The 13,511-nt window shown below is 49.1% G+C and overlaps 1 protein-coding gene across 1 annotated transcript in view; it reads right to left on the bottom strand.

Annotated features, from left to right (window-relative positions):
- LOC143956801 (uncharacterized) overlaps positions 1-13,245 on the bottom strand; it is a 36,157-nt gene extending 22,912 nt beyond the window's left edge. The window contains exon 1 of the mRNA XM_077466974.1: positions 13,026-13,245. The gene's annotated coding sequence lies outside the window, so the exon portion shown is untranslated. The remainder of the gene's footprint in view (positions 1-13,025) is intronic.
- Between the last annotated feature and the right edge of the window lie 266 nt (positions 13,246-13,511).

The following is a 13,511-nucleotide window of genomic DNA, read 5'->3' as shown; positions in this document are numbered from 1 at the left end:
TGGAGGGTATGACAGTGGGCAGTATGTACAGGAGAGGAGTGTGGAGGGTATGACAGTGGGCAGTATGTACAGGGGAGGAGTGTGGGGGGTATGACAGTCGGCGGTATGTACAGCAGAGGAGCATGGAGGGTATGACAGTGGGCAGTATGTACAGGGGGAGGAGCGTGGGGGTATGACAGTGGGCAGTATGTACAGGTGAGGAGTGTGGAGGTGTCAGAAACCATGAATCACACTGAGGCAGAAGTGTTAGACTTGTTTAATAATAATGATAAAAAGGTAAACAGAGTAAACAGTCAAAACACAGCCAGAGTTCAGTAACCGGAAAGGATAGTCAGACAAGCTAAAACGTCAGGGAGCCAGAAATGAGAGTAATAGAACAGCAAGCAGGATCTGGAGCCAGAAGGAATGTCAGCCAAGCAAGTCTTTAACAGCCCTGACAGTACTCCCTCCTCAATGACCCCTCCCTCTCGGAGGGCCACCAGGCTTGAGGGGAATCTTTCTATGGAATTTACGGAGGAGGACAGGGGCATGTACATCCGAGGATGAGACCCAAGAGCGTTCCTCCGGACTGTACCCTTTGCAAAGCACCAGGTACTTTCTGCACCCACAGAACCTAATTGAGTCAACAGTGGACTGTACGTCATACTCCTCATAGTTCTCACCTGTACAGGGTGAGGACGAGGCACTGAGGTGGTAAAGCGGTTGCAGACCAAAGGTTTTAATAAGGAGACATGAAATACATTCAAGATATGCATATTAGAAGGAAGGTCTAATGCGTAATCCTCTGGGTTAATCCTGCGAAGAATACGGAAAGGCCCAATACTGAGTTGCGAACTTCAGAGAGGGAATGCGAAGTCGGAGGTTGCGAGATGACAGCCAGACCCTGTCCCCAACCTGGTGGGAAGGTGCAGGCAGGCGTCTGCGGTCAGCGTGGAGTCTGTTCCTATCATTAGCATGTCGCAAAGCCTCCTGGACTTGTGCCCAAGTGGAATGAAGACCATAGAGATGCTCTTCTAACGCAGGAGTCAGGCAACATTGAAGGTTGGAATCCATAGTTCGCCATAAATAGGGGCAATAGGGAGGCAGAATTCAAGGCACTGTTGTGAGCAAACTCTGCCCATGGTAAGAGGTCTGACCAGTTGTCATGATGGTCAGAAATATAGCAATGTAGGCATTGCTGCAAGGACTGATTGGCTCGTTCTGTGGCCCCATTAGACTGCGGGTGATACGCTGAGGAGAAAGCAAGCTGAATTCCCAACTTTGCACAAAAGGCTCGCCAGAACCATGACACAAACTGACTAACCCTGTCCAAGACAATCACCTTGGGTAGCCCATGTAAGCGAAAGAACTCCCAAGCAAAAATGGAAGCCAGATCCTTAGAAGTGGGCAACTTCTTAAGTGGAATACAACATTTTTGAGAACCGGTCAACCACCATAAGGAAAACTGTGTCGCCTTGGGAGTTGGGTAACTCCACAATGAAATCTATAGACAGATGGGTCCAGGGCCTCTATTCATTGGGTATGGGTTGTAGGAGGCCCACTGGAAGGTGTCGTGGAGTCTTACTATGAGCACACACACGGAACATGCAGCTACGAAGTTACGGTTACATCAGCACTTAGACTAGGCCACCAGAATTGTTGGCCCAAAAGAGTTAATTCTTTCCAGGATGGCCAGCAGCCTTGGGAGAATGGTAAGTCTGGAGCACGGCAGTACAGAGACTCTCTGGGACAAAGCAGCGGTCACAAGGTTTCTCAGGAGGAACATGGACCTGAGCAGCAAGCATTTTGTCACCCAAAGAAGAAGTGAGACTGGAGAGAACCGTAGCCAGAAAATGATCAGGAGGAAGCACAGGAACCGGAACCGACTGACTCCATCTTGGAAGTGGAGGAAAATTGTTGTGACAAGGAGTCAGCCCTTACATTGTTAGTACCTAGAAAGAATGAGACAATGTAATTGAAACTAGACAAGAAAAGAGCCCGGTATGCCCTTCTGGGAGAGAGGCGCTTAGCCTCAGACAAGAATGTGAGATTCTTATGGTCAGTAAGAATAAGAACGGGCACAGTGGTACCTTCCAGGAGATGTCTCCATTCTTTCAGGACTAAAATGATCGCTAACTGCTCTCTGTCACCAATCTCATAATTGCACTCCGCAGGTGACAATTTCTTGGAAAAGTAGCCATAAGGATGCATAGCGCTCTCAGAGGTAGGACGTTAAGACAGAAGAGCGCCAACTCCAGTCTCAGAAGCATCAACTTCTAGGATGAAGGGTAACGTAGGATCAGGATGTGCCAACACAGGAGCAGAAACAAAGGCAGCCTTGAGAGTCTCAAAGGCCTTAATAGACTCCGGAGACCAACTCCGTGGGTTACCGTCCTTTCTGGTCATATTAGTCAGGGGCTTGACAAGAGATGAGAAGTTACAAATAAACTTCCGATAATAGTTGGCAAAGCCAAGAAATCGCTGCAGAAGACATAAACCCACGGGTCAGGGCCACCGTAGGACTGCTGAAAGTTTCTCTGGGTCCATCGAAAAACCAGCAGTGGAAATGACGAAGCCCAGGAATGTAACCTGTTCACGATGGAACTTGCACTTCTCCAGTTTACAAAAGAGATTTTTCTCTCTTAGTTTCTGAAGCACACAACAGACATCTGTGTTTGTGGCTCTCCAGGGACTTGGAAAATATGAGGATATCGTTGAGATAAACCACCACACATAACTGCAACAAATCTTGGAGGACATCATTAATAAATTCCTGGAAAACTGCCAGGGCGTTACAAGGGCCAAAAGGCATTACCAGGTACTCATAATGGCCTGTTCTGGTATTAAATGCAGTTTTCCATTCGTCGCCCTCCTTAATCCTCACAAGATTGTATGCCCCTCTCAAATCAAGCTTGTGAAAACTATTGTTTTCTTGAGGCGGTCAAACAACTCTGTAATCAACAGAATCAGATAGTGAAAATTGATTGAGACCCCTATAATCAATACAAGGCCTCAGTTCATCACTCCTCTTCTTGACAAAGAAGAAACCAGCACCAGTAGGAGATGAGGATTTGCAGATGAAACCTCGAGAAAGTGCATCTGCAACATATTTGTCAGGTCACCTGAGACCAGGTGACAGACGCACTCCGTAGGAGTCGGAAGTGCACCGTTAGGTAGTGGACCTTAGGACTGACTGCTGCGGATTGCACCCAGGGAGATTCAGGACACAGGTCTACTGGTTCACTAACACAGATCCCAATGGGAGCTGGAGCATAGATTCCCCAGGGCGCGGAATCTAGGAGCCAGCGGGTGTTCGTCAGAGCCTCCAGTGTTGAGGATGGACTTTGCTGCAGTCTGGCTCCAGGTCGCGACCCCTAGGGTCTCACAGCTCATGCTCACAGTAGACTACAGGAGAAGGAAGTCTTTTTTCCAGGGCCCTCTCCTGAAAGCGAATATCGATCTGGTTACACAAGGTGATGACACTGTTCAGATCAGCAGGAAGGGATCTTCCTGCTAATTCATCCTTCACTCTATCAGAGAGGCCATGTAAAATGGTTGCAACTAGGGCCTCATTATTCCAGCTCAATTCAGCTGTGAGGATACGGAACTAAAGAGCATACTGTCCCACAGAAGCAGACTCTTGACGGAGATGTAAAAGAGTGCTAGCCGCTGAGGAGACATGACTCGGTTCCTCGAAGATATTCCGAAAAAGTTACAAGAAATCAGACAGGCTAAAAACCACTGGATCATTCAGTTCCCAGAGAGGAGCAGCCCAAGCTAGTGCCTCGCCGGACAGGAGGGATATAATATATGCTACTTTCGCCCGATCGGACAGGAAGTTTTGGGGCTGAAGTTCAAAATGAATTGTGCACTGGCTAAGGAACCCCTTGCAAGCCTTGGAGTCCCTAGAGAAATGGGCCGGAGCTGGTAGTTGTAATGAATGTGTGGCTGCGACTGATGCGATAGGTGCCGCAACAGATAGCGGTGGAGGTTGTTGAACCAGGGGTCCTAATGAGGCCTGAACCTGTTCAAAACGGGATGCCAAATTCTGAAGGAATCGCTTCATCTGAGTCTGATGTGATTCTTGGGTCTCAAGTCTGCGAACTAAGCCCTGCAATGGATCATCTGCGGATAGCGGCACATCAGCTGGGTCCATGGCTGAGACCAGGTGACAGATGCACTCGGTAGGAGTCGGAAGTGCACCGCTAGGTAGTAGACCCTAGGACTAACTGCTGCGGATTGTACCCAGGGTGATTCAGGACACAGGTCTACAGGATCACTAACATAGATCCCAATGGGAGCTGGAGCATAGATTCCCCAGGGCGCGAAGTCTAAGAGCCAGCGGGTGTTCGCCAGAGCCTCCAGTCGTGAGGATAGACTCCGCTGCAGTCTGGCTCCAGGTCACGACCCCTAGGGTCTCACAGCTCATGGACAACGGAACAGTCTCATGAGTCACATGGTCAGGCTGTAGAGGTCTCCCGTCAAGAGCCTCAATGGCAAGTGGAGTTTCACGCAGCTGCAGCGGAATCGTACTCTTCGATACAAAGGCAGCATCAATGAACAGGCCTGCAGCCCCAGAGTCGATTAGAGCCTGTATCTCAACAGACGACTCAGCCCAAGAAAGGGTAACCGAAACCAGGGGCTTATCTTTATCGATAACTGAGAATGAAACAACTCCACCTAAGGTCTGTCCATGACAGGACCTCAAGGTTCGGGCGACCCTTGGATTGGGTAAGACAAGACTTCAAAGAGTGACCTGCCTGGCTACATTAAAGGCACAATCTCTCCCTCCTCCTAAAGGCTCTCTCATCTGCAGAGAGACGCGTGAAGCCCAGGTGCATGGGTTCATCTTCACTGACCAACTCGGTACCGGGAGGCATGGGAGGTGAAGGAGGCATGGGTGGTGAGGGAGGCATGGGAGGTGAGGGAGGCATGGGTGGGACTGCAAAGTTTGCAGACAAATGTATAGGAGGCTTCCGCAAACTCAGACTCAGAGAAAAGTCTTTCTCTGAGTCTGGAGTCAATGAGGATGGCAAACGTGATCAACCTCTCCAGCTCAGTGGGTATATCTTGGGCTGCTATCTCATCCTTGATGGAATCCGAGAGACCATGAGAAAAAGCAGCCAGGAGGGCCTCATTGTTCCAAGCAACCTCTGCTGCCAACAGTTCTCGTTCTCTGATGGACATGAGGCACTTGGCAGCAGAAGCAGAGAGCGCGGGAACGTCAAATACCCTTTTAAAAGAAGCCACAAACTCTGGATAACTCAAGACAACAGGTTTTTGCGTCTCCCATAGAGGGTTTTCCCAGGCCAAGGCTCTCTCAAGCCCCATAGACACTATCAGATTATCTGCTGAGATTTTCCTTCAGATTTACCAAAACCATGTAGTAGAAGGGCCTGCCTGATTGCATACACATTGAAACTCCTAAGGGTTGTCCTCATATTATATGGTTTTGGTAAATCTGAAGGAAAAACTCAGCAGATAATCTGATAGTGTGTATGGGGCTTTAGAAAGCAAAGATATCACAAGACCTACTTTGCATATGTCCATGGGAAACGCCTGGGGCAGCATCTCAAAGTATATCTCAACCTGTTTGAGAAACCCTCTGCATTGGACTGGATCACCCCCAAATCGCTGGGGAAGCGGAACGGAACCAGGCATACCTCTAAGCCCTTGTACACACGGGTCGGACATTCTGACAACCAAATCCATTGGATTTTGTCCAACGGATTGTGTCGGAAACTGTTGCATACACACGGTCAGACAAAGTTGTCAGAAAATCCGATTGTACATAACATGATGACGTTATGTCATTAGGACGGGACTACGTTCAGGTTAGTAGCCAACAGCTTTGGTCTAGGAATTTGATCTGAGCATGCGTGGCACTTTGTCCGTCGGAGTAGGCTACACATGATCGGAGTATGTCCGATCGGAGCATTTTGTAGGAAAATTTTATGGACAAGTTGGAAAACTTGGTCCGTCGGATACTCCGACGGAAACAGTCTGATGGAGACCACACACAGTTGGATTATTCGACAAAACGGTCTCATAGGACACATTCCGTCGGAATCTCTGACAAGGGCTTATAGAGGTAACAGTCGAGGAGGGTGCCTGCACAGAGACTGGCACAACAGCAGGGATGGCCTGTGACTCAGGTTGTGTCAGGTGGCCAAAGTGGGAGATTCCAGGTGAGCTGTGCGACTCAGGAGCGTTTGTAACGCCATGACAGCATCTTCTGAATTCATGATCTTCGCCTACTGTCAGAAACCATGAATCAGACTGAGACAGAAGTACAGTTAAATCTCACTTGTTTAATAATAAGGATAAAAAGGTAAACAGAGTAAACAAAGATAAAACATAGCCAGAGTTCAGGAACCGGAATGGATAGTCAGACAAGCCAAAACATCAGGGAGCCAGAGGTGAGCGTAGTAGAACATCAAGCAGGATCTGGAGCCAGAAGGAATGTCAGCCAAGCAAGTCTTTAATAGGAACACAGGAGAGTGTCTCTAAAGATGTGACCAAGGTAAAGGCAGAGATAATCTGGGCTGGATGGCTTAAGTAGGCAGGACTGATGGGCAGAATATAATCAACAGGTGAGTCACTGGGGAGAGAAAGTAGCTGGCAATAAGCCGACAGCTGAGCGGCCAGCTCAGAGAAGGAAGGGCTGAGTCCAGCCCTGACATGAGGGTATGACAGTGGTATGTACAGGAGAGAAGTGTGGAGGATATGACAGTGGGAGGTATATACAGGAGAGGAGCGTGGAGGATATGACAGTGGGAGGTATGTACAGGAGAGGAGCGTGGAAGGTATAACATTGGGCAGTATGTACAGGAGAGGAGTGTGGAGGGTATGACAGTAAGTACAGGAGAGGAGCGTGGAGGGTATGACAGTGGGCAGTATGTACAGGAGAGGAATGTGAAAGTTATGACAGTGGGCAGTATGTACAGGAGAGAAGTGTGGAGGACATGACAGTGGGAAGTATGTAGAGGAGAGGAGTGTGGAGGGTATGACAGTGGGCGGTATGTACAGGAGAGGAGTGTGGGGGGTATGACAGTGGGCGGTATGTACAGGAGAGGAGTGTGGAGGTTATGAAAGTGGGCAGTATATACAGAAGAGGAATGTAAAGGGTATGACAGGGGGCAGTATGTACAACAGAGGAGTGTGGGGGGTATGACAGTGGGCAGTATGTACAGGAGAAGAGTGTGGGGGGTATGAAAGTAGGCAGTATGTACAGGAGAGAAGTGTGGAGGGTATGACAGTGGGCAGTATGTACAGGAGAGGAGTGTGGGGGGGTATGACAGTGGGCAGTATGTACAGGAGGGGAATGTGAAGGATATCACAGTGGGCAGTATGTACAGCAGAGGAGTGTGGAGGGTAGGACAGTGGGCAGTATGTACAGAAGGGGAATGTGAAGGATATCACAGTGGGCAGTATGTACAGCAGAGGAGTGTGGAGGGTAGGACAGTGGGCAGTATGTACAGGAGAGGAGTGTGGGGGGGTATGACAGTGGGCAGTATGTACATAAGGGGAATGTGAAGGGTATGACAGTGGGCAGTATGTACAGGAGAGGAGTGTGGGGGGTATGACAGTGGGCGGTATGTACAGGAGAGGAGTGTTGGGGGTATGAAAGTGGGCAGTATGTACAGCAGAGGAGTGTGGAGGTATGACAGTGGGCAGTATGTACAGGAGAGGTGTGTAGAGGGTATGACAGTGGGCAGTATGTACAGGAGAGGAGTGTGGAGGGTATGACAGTGGGCAGTATGTACAGAAGGGGAATGTGAAGGGTATGACAGTGGGCAGTATGCACAGGAGAGGAGTGTTGGGGGGGGTATGACAGTGGGCAGTATGTATAGGAGAAGAGTGTGGGGGGTATGAAAGTGGGCAGTATGTACAGAAGGGGAATGTGAAGGGTAGGACAGTGGACAGTATGTACAGGAGAGGAGTGTGTGGGGGGGGGGGTATGACAGTGGGCAGTATGTACAGGAGTAGAGTGTTGGGGGTATGAAAGTGGGCAGTATGTACAGGAGAGGAGTGTGGGGGGGGGGGTATGACAGTGGGCAGTATGTACAGGAGTAGAGTGTTGGGGGTAAGAAAGTGGGCAGTATGTACAGCAGAGGAGTGTGGAGGGTATGACAGTGGGCAGTATGTACAGGAGAGGTGTGTAGAGGGTATGACAGTGGGCAGTATGTACAGGAGAGGAGTGTGGAGGGTATGACAGTGGGCAGTATGTACAGAAGGGGAATGTGAAGGGTATGACAGTGGGCAGTATGTACAGGAGAGGAGTGTGGAGGGTATGACAGTGGGCAGTATGTACAGAAGAGGAATGTGAAGGGTATGACAGTGGGCAGTATGTACAGGAGAGGAGTGTGGGGGTTATGACAGTGGGCAGTATGTACAGGAGAGGAGTGTGGAGAGTATGACAGTGGGCGGTATGTACAGGAGAGGAGTGTGGAGGGTATGACAGTGGGCGGTATGTACAGGAGAGGAGTGTGGAGGGTATGACAGTGGGCAGTATGTACAGGAGAGGAGTGTGGAGGGTATGACAGTGGACAGTATGTACAGGAGAGGAGTATGGAGGGTATGACAGTAGGCAGTATGTACAGAAGAGGAATGTGAAGAGTATGACAGTGGGCAGTAAGTACAGAAGAAGAGTGTGGGGGGTATGAAAGTGGGCAGTATGTACAGCAGAGGAGTGTGGAGGGTATGACAGTGGGCAGTATGTACAGGAGAGGAGTGTGGGGGGGGTATGACAGTGGGCAGTATGTACAGAAGAGGAGTGTGGGGGGGGGGTATCACAGTGGGCAGTATGTACAGAAGAGGAATGTGAAGGGTATGACAGGGGGCAGTATGTACAGGAGAGGAGTGTGGGTGGGTATGTCAGTGGGCAGTATGTACAGGAGAAGAGTGTGGGGGGTATGAAAGAGGGCAGTATGTACAGGAGAGGAGTGTGGAGAGTATGACAGTGGGCAGTATGTAGAGGAGAGGAGTGTGGAGCGTATGCCAGTGGGCAGTATGTACAGGAGAGGAGTATGGAGGGTATGCCAGTGGGCAGTATGTACAGGAGAGGAGTATGGAGGGTATGACAGTGGGCAGTATGTACAGGAGAGGAGTGTGGGGGGTATGACAGTGGGCAGTATGTACAGAAGAGGAATGTGAAGGGTATGACAGGGGGCAGTATGGACAGGAGAGGAGTGTGGAGGGTATGACAGTGGGCGGTATGTAGAGGAGAGGAATGTGGGGGGTATGACAGCGGGTGGTATGTAGAGAAGAGGAGTGTGGAGGGTATGACAGTGAGCGGTATGTACAGGAGAGGAGTGTGGAGGGTATGACAGTGGGCAGTATGTACAGGAGAGGAGTGTGGAGGGTATGACAGTGGGCAGTATGTACAGAAGGGGAATTTGAAGGGTATGACAGGGGGCAGTATGGACAGGAGAGGAGTATGGATAGTATGACAGTGGGCAGTACGTACAGGAGAGGAGTATGGAGGGTATGACAGTGGGCAGTATGTATAGGAGAGGAGTGTGGGGGTATGACAGTGGGCAGTATATACAGAAGAGGAATGTGAAGGGTATGACAGGGGGCAGTATGTACAGGAGAGGAGTGTGGAGGGTATGACAGTGGGCGGTATGTAGAGGAGAGGAGTGTGGAGGGTATGACAGTGCGTGGTATGTACAGGAGAGGAGTGTGGAGGGTATGACAGTGGGCGGTATGTAGAGGAGAGGAGTGTGGAGGGTATGACAGTGGGCGGTATGTACAGGAGAGGAGTGTGGAGAGTATGACAGTGGGCAGTATGTAGAGGAGAGGAGTGTGGAGGGTATGCCAGTGGGCAGTATGTACAGGAGAGGAGTATGGAGGGTATGCCAGTGGGCAGTATGTACAGGAGAGGAGTATGGAGGGTATGACAGTGGGCAGTATGTACAGGAGAGGAGTGTGGGGGGTATGACAGTGGGCAGTATGTACAGAAGGGGAATTTGAAGGGTATGTCAGTGGGCAGTATGTACAGAAGGGGAATTTGAAGGGTATGACAGGGGGCAGTATGGACAGGAGAGGAGTATGGATAGTATGACAGTGGGCAGTACGTACAGGAGAGGAGTATGGAGGGTATGACAGTGGGCAGTATGTACAGGAGAGGAGTGTGGAGGGTATGACAGTGGGCAGTATGTAGAGGAGAGGAGTGTGGAGGGTATTTTGGTGGTCAGTATGTAGAGGAGAGGAGTGTGGGGGGTATTTTGGTGGTCAGTATGTAGAGGAGAGGAGTGTGGAGGGTATTTTGGTGGTCAGTATGTAGAGGAGAGGAGTGTGGAGGGTATTTTGGTGGTCAGTATGTAGAGGAGAGGAGTGTGGGGGGTATTTTGGTGGTCAGTATGTAGAGGAGAGGAGTGTGGAGGGTATTTTGGTGGTCAGTATGTAGAGGAGAGGAGTGTGGAGGGTAGTTTGGTGGTCAGTACGTATAGGAGAGGAAATCAACATTGAGATATAAAATCTGAAATCACAAATCAGCAAGAATAGCTCAATCAATATTTAGGCCTCTTTCACGCGATCGGACCCCCCCCCCTCCATTGTCCTCTATGGGGAAGAGAATGTCAGTGGATATGTATCTGGTGACACCCGCCTGACGTCCGATCCGACAAAATCCTCTGAATACAGACGGATGGCGCTACGCTCCCTATCCGTCCAGCGGGTCGGATGAGAATGAACAGTCTGTCTGTTGTCATTCGATCTCCCCATAGAGGAGAGAGGGACACTGACAGGTCTCTGCACAGGGATCGCAGACCAACCGGACATCCGACTGCTCAGCTGGGAACAAACGGAGCGATTTCCCCCGCTGAGCGACAAAGAGGACCTCCCCCCGTGTGAGGGGACCTGAGAGAGTGCGGTGACCCTCTTTACCAAGACAGAGGCCGAGTGTGGGAAAACAATCTATATATATATATACAGGGCTTTTTTCGGCTGGAATTTGGTGGATCTCAGCTCTACCACCTCTGGCTCGGGCCCTCTGCTCCATCCTCACCACTATCACTTGTAAACACACAAGTCCATCTTCTGAGAAGTGGGGGTGGGGGGGTATTGCATGCAGAGGTCGGAGCTGATAATGGGTGAATGTTAGATGTGGATGGGAGATGTAGAGATAGGCAAATGCGGAAGGAAAAACTCTGCGCTCTGTAGGCAGCATCCCCACCCCCCCTCCCCGAACACTGCGCTCTGTATGTAATGCACTCCTTTAAGATCCTCCCACTATTTAATGCACTTTGGAGGGTGTAGGGGTTGGTCTTTTGAGTGGTTTGTGTTAGAGTTCCTGTACCTATTTTCTGAGAAAAAAAGCTATATATATATATATACACACACACACAGTATCTCACAAAAGTAAGTACACCCCTCAGTGACATTTCTTCTCTCTTTTCATGTGACAACACTGAAGAAATGACACTTGTCTACAATGTAAAGTAGTGAGTGTACAGCTTGTATAACAGTGTAAATTTCCTGTCCCCTCAAAATAACTCAACACACAGCCATTAATGTCTAAACCGCTGGCAACAAAAGTCAGTACATCCCTAAGTAAAAATCTCCAAATTGGGACCAATTAGCCATTTTCCCTCCCCCGGAGTCATGTGACTCATTAGTGTTACAAGGTCTCAGGTGTGAATGGGGAGCAGGTGTGTTAAATTTGGCGTTATCGCTCTCACTCTCTCATACTGGTCACTGGAAGTACAACATGGCACCTCATGGCAAAGGCTATAAGAAGATTGCCGAGACCCTGAAACTGATCCGCAGCACGGTGGCCAAGACCATACAGCGGTATAACAGGACAGGTTCCCCTCAGAACAGGCCTCGCCATGGTCCAAAGAAGTTGAGGTCACATGCTCAGCGTCATATCCAGAGGTTGTCTTTGGGAAATAGACGTATGAGTGCTGCCAGCATTGCTGCAGAGGTTGTAGGGGTGGAGGGTCAGCCTGTCAGTGCTCAGACCATACGCCGCACACTGCATCAAATTGGTCTGCATGGCTGTCATCACAGAAGGAAGCCTCTTCTAAAGATGATGCACAAGAAAGACCACAAACAGTTTGCTGAAGACAAGCAGACTAAGGAGATGGATTACTGGAACCATGTCCTGTGCTCTGATGAGACCAAGATAAAGGTATTTGGTGTCAGATGGTGTCAGGCGTGTGTGGGGGCAACCAGGTGAGGAGGACAAAGACAAGTGTGTCTTGTCTATAGTCAGGCATGGTGGTGGGGGTGTCATGGTCTGGGGCTGCATGAGTGCTGCTGGCACTGGGGGGGCTACAGATCATTGAGGGGACCATGAATGCCAACATGTACTGTGACATACTGAAGCAGAGCATGATCCCCTCCCTTCAGAGACTGGGCCGCAGGGCAGTATTCCAACATGATAACCACCCCAAACACACCTCCAACACCACCACTGCCTTGCTAAAGAAGCTGAGGGTAAAGGTGATGGACTGGCCAAACATGTCTCCAGACCTAAACCCTATTGATCGTCTGTGGGGGATCCTCAGAGGGAAGGTGGAGGAGCGCAAAGATCTCCAACATCCACCAGCTCTGTGATGTCATCATGGGGGAGGGGAAGAGGACTCCAGTGGTGACCTGTGAAGCTCTGGTGACCTCCATGCCCAAGAAGGTGAAGGCAGTGCTGGAAAATAATGGCGGCCACACAAAATATTGACGCTTTGGGGCCCAATTTGGACAATTTTCACTCAGGGGTGTACTGACTTTTGTTGCCAGAGGTTTAGACATTAATGGCTGTGTGTTGAGTTATTTTGAGGGGACAGGAAATTTACACTGTTATACAAGCTGTACACTCACTACTTTACATTGTAGACAAGTGTCATTTCTTCAGTGTTGTCACATGAAAAGAGAGAACAAAAGATTTACACAGATTAGACTTGAGGGGTGTACTTACTTTTGTGAGATACACATATATATATATATATATATATATATATATATATATACATATACAGATGATTGGTATGTCTATAGCAGGGACAGGAGCCCTGTACTATGAATAGGACATCCACACGACTTACCTGTGTGGTCTGACGTGGAGAAAATCTGATGCTGGTGGCCGTGTGTTTAAGATGGAGACGGAGAAGCTGTTCAACCTTCTGGAATCAGATCTAAAATGTCCGAAAACAGGGAAAAAAAAATAAAACCAGGAAGTGATGATTGGTACATTCTTAGATTGGAATTTCCTGTTATTGCCTCATTGGGAGGATCACTAAAATAACGGAACAGATTAATACAGAGGGTGCAGTACGTAGAGCGGACACTGGGTGGTGCCGGCCCAAATAGCTGAAAAAGTATAAAACAACTCGGAGAAAAGTTGAAAAAAAAAAAAGCAGAAAAACAAAAAAGGCAAATGAAGAAAAGATCACAATAACAGGGCAAAGCACGTTCTCAGTTGGGAATCCATGCTGCCCGTATTTCGTTTTTGGGAAATGAACAAAACAGCAGAACAATATTGACAAAATAATAGAATGCAAATAATTGTATTTAATATAATTATTACTATT

This window comes from Lithobates pipiens, unplaced genomic scaffold (assembly GCF_037356315.1).
Source record: "Lithobates pipiens isolate NorthernLeopardFrog02 unplaced genomic scaffold, aLitPip1_a1.2 Scaffold_41, whole genome shotgun sequence".
NCBI classification, from domain to species: Eukaryota; Metazoa; Chordata; class Amphibia; order Anura; family Ranidae; genus Lithobates; species Lithobates pipiens.
The sequence above is the reverse complement of the archived record's forward strand: the minus strand, read 5'-3'. Positions and strand labels throughout refer to the sequence as shown.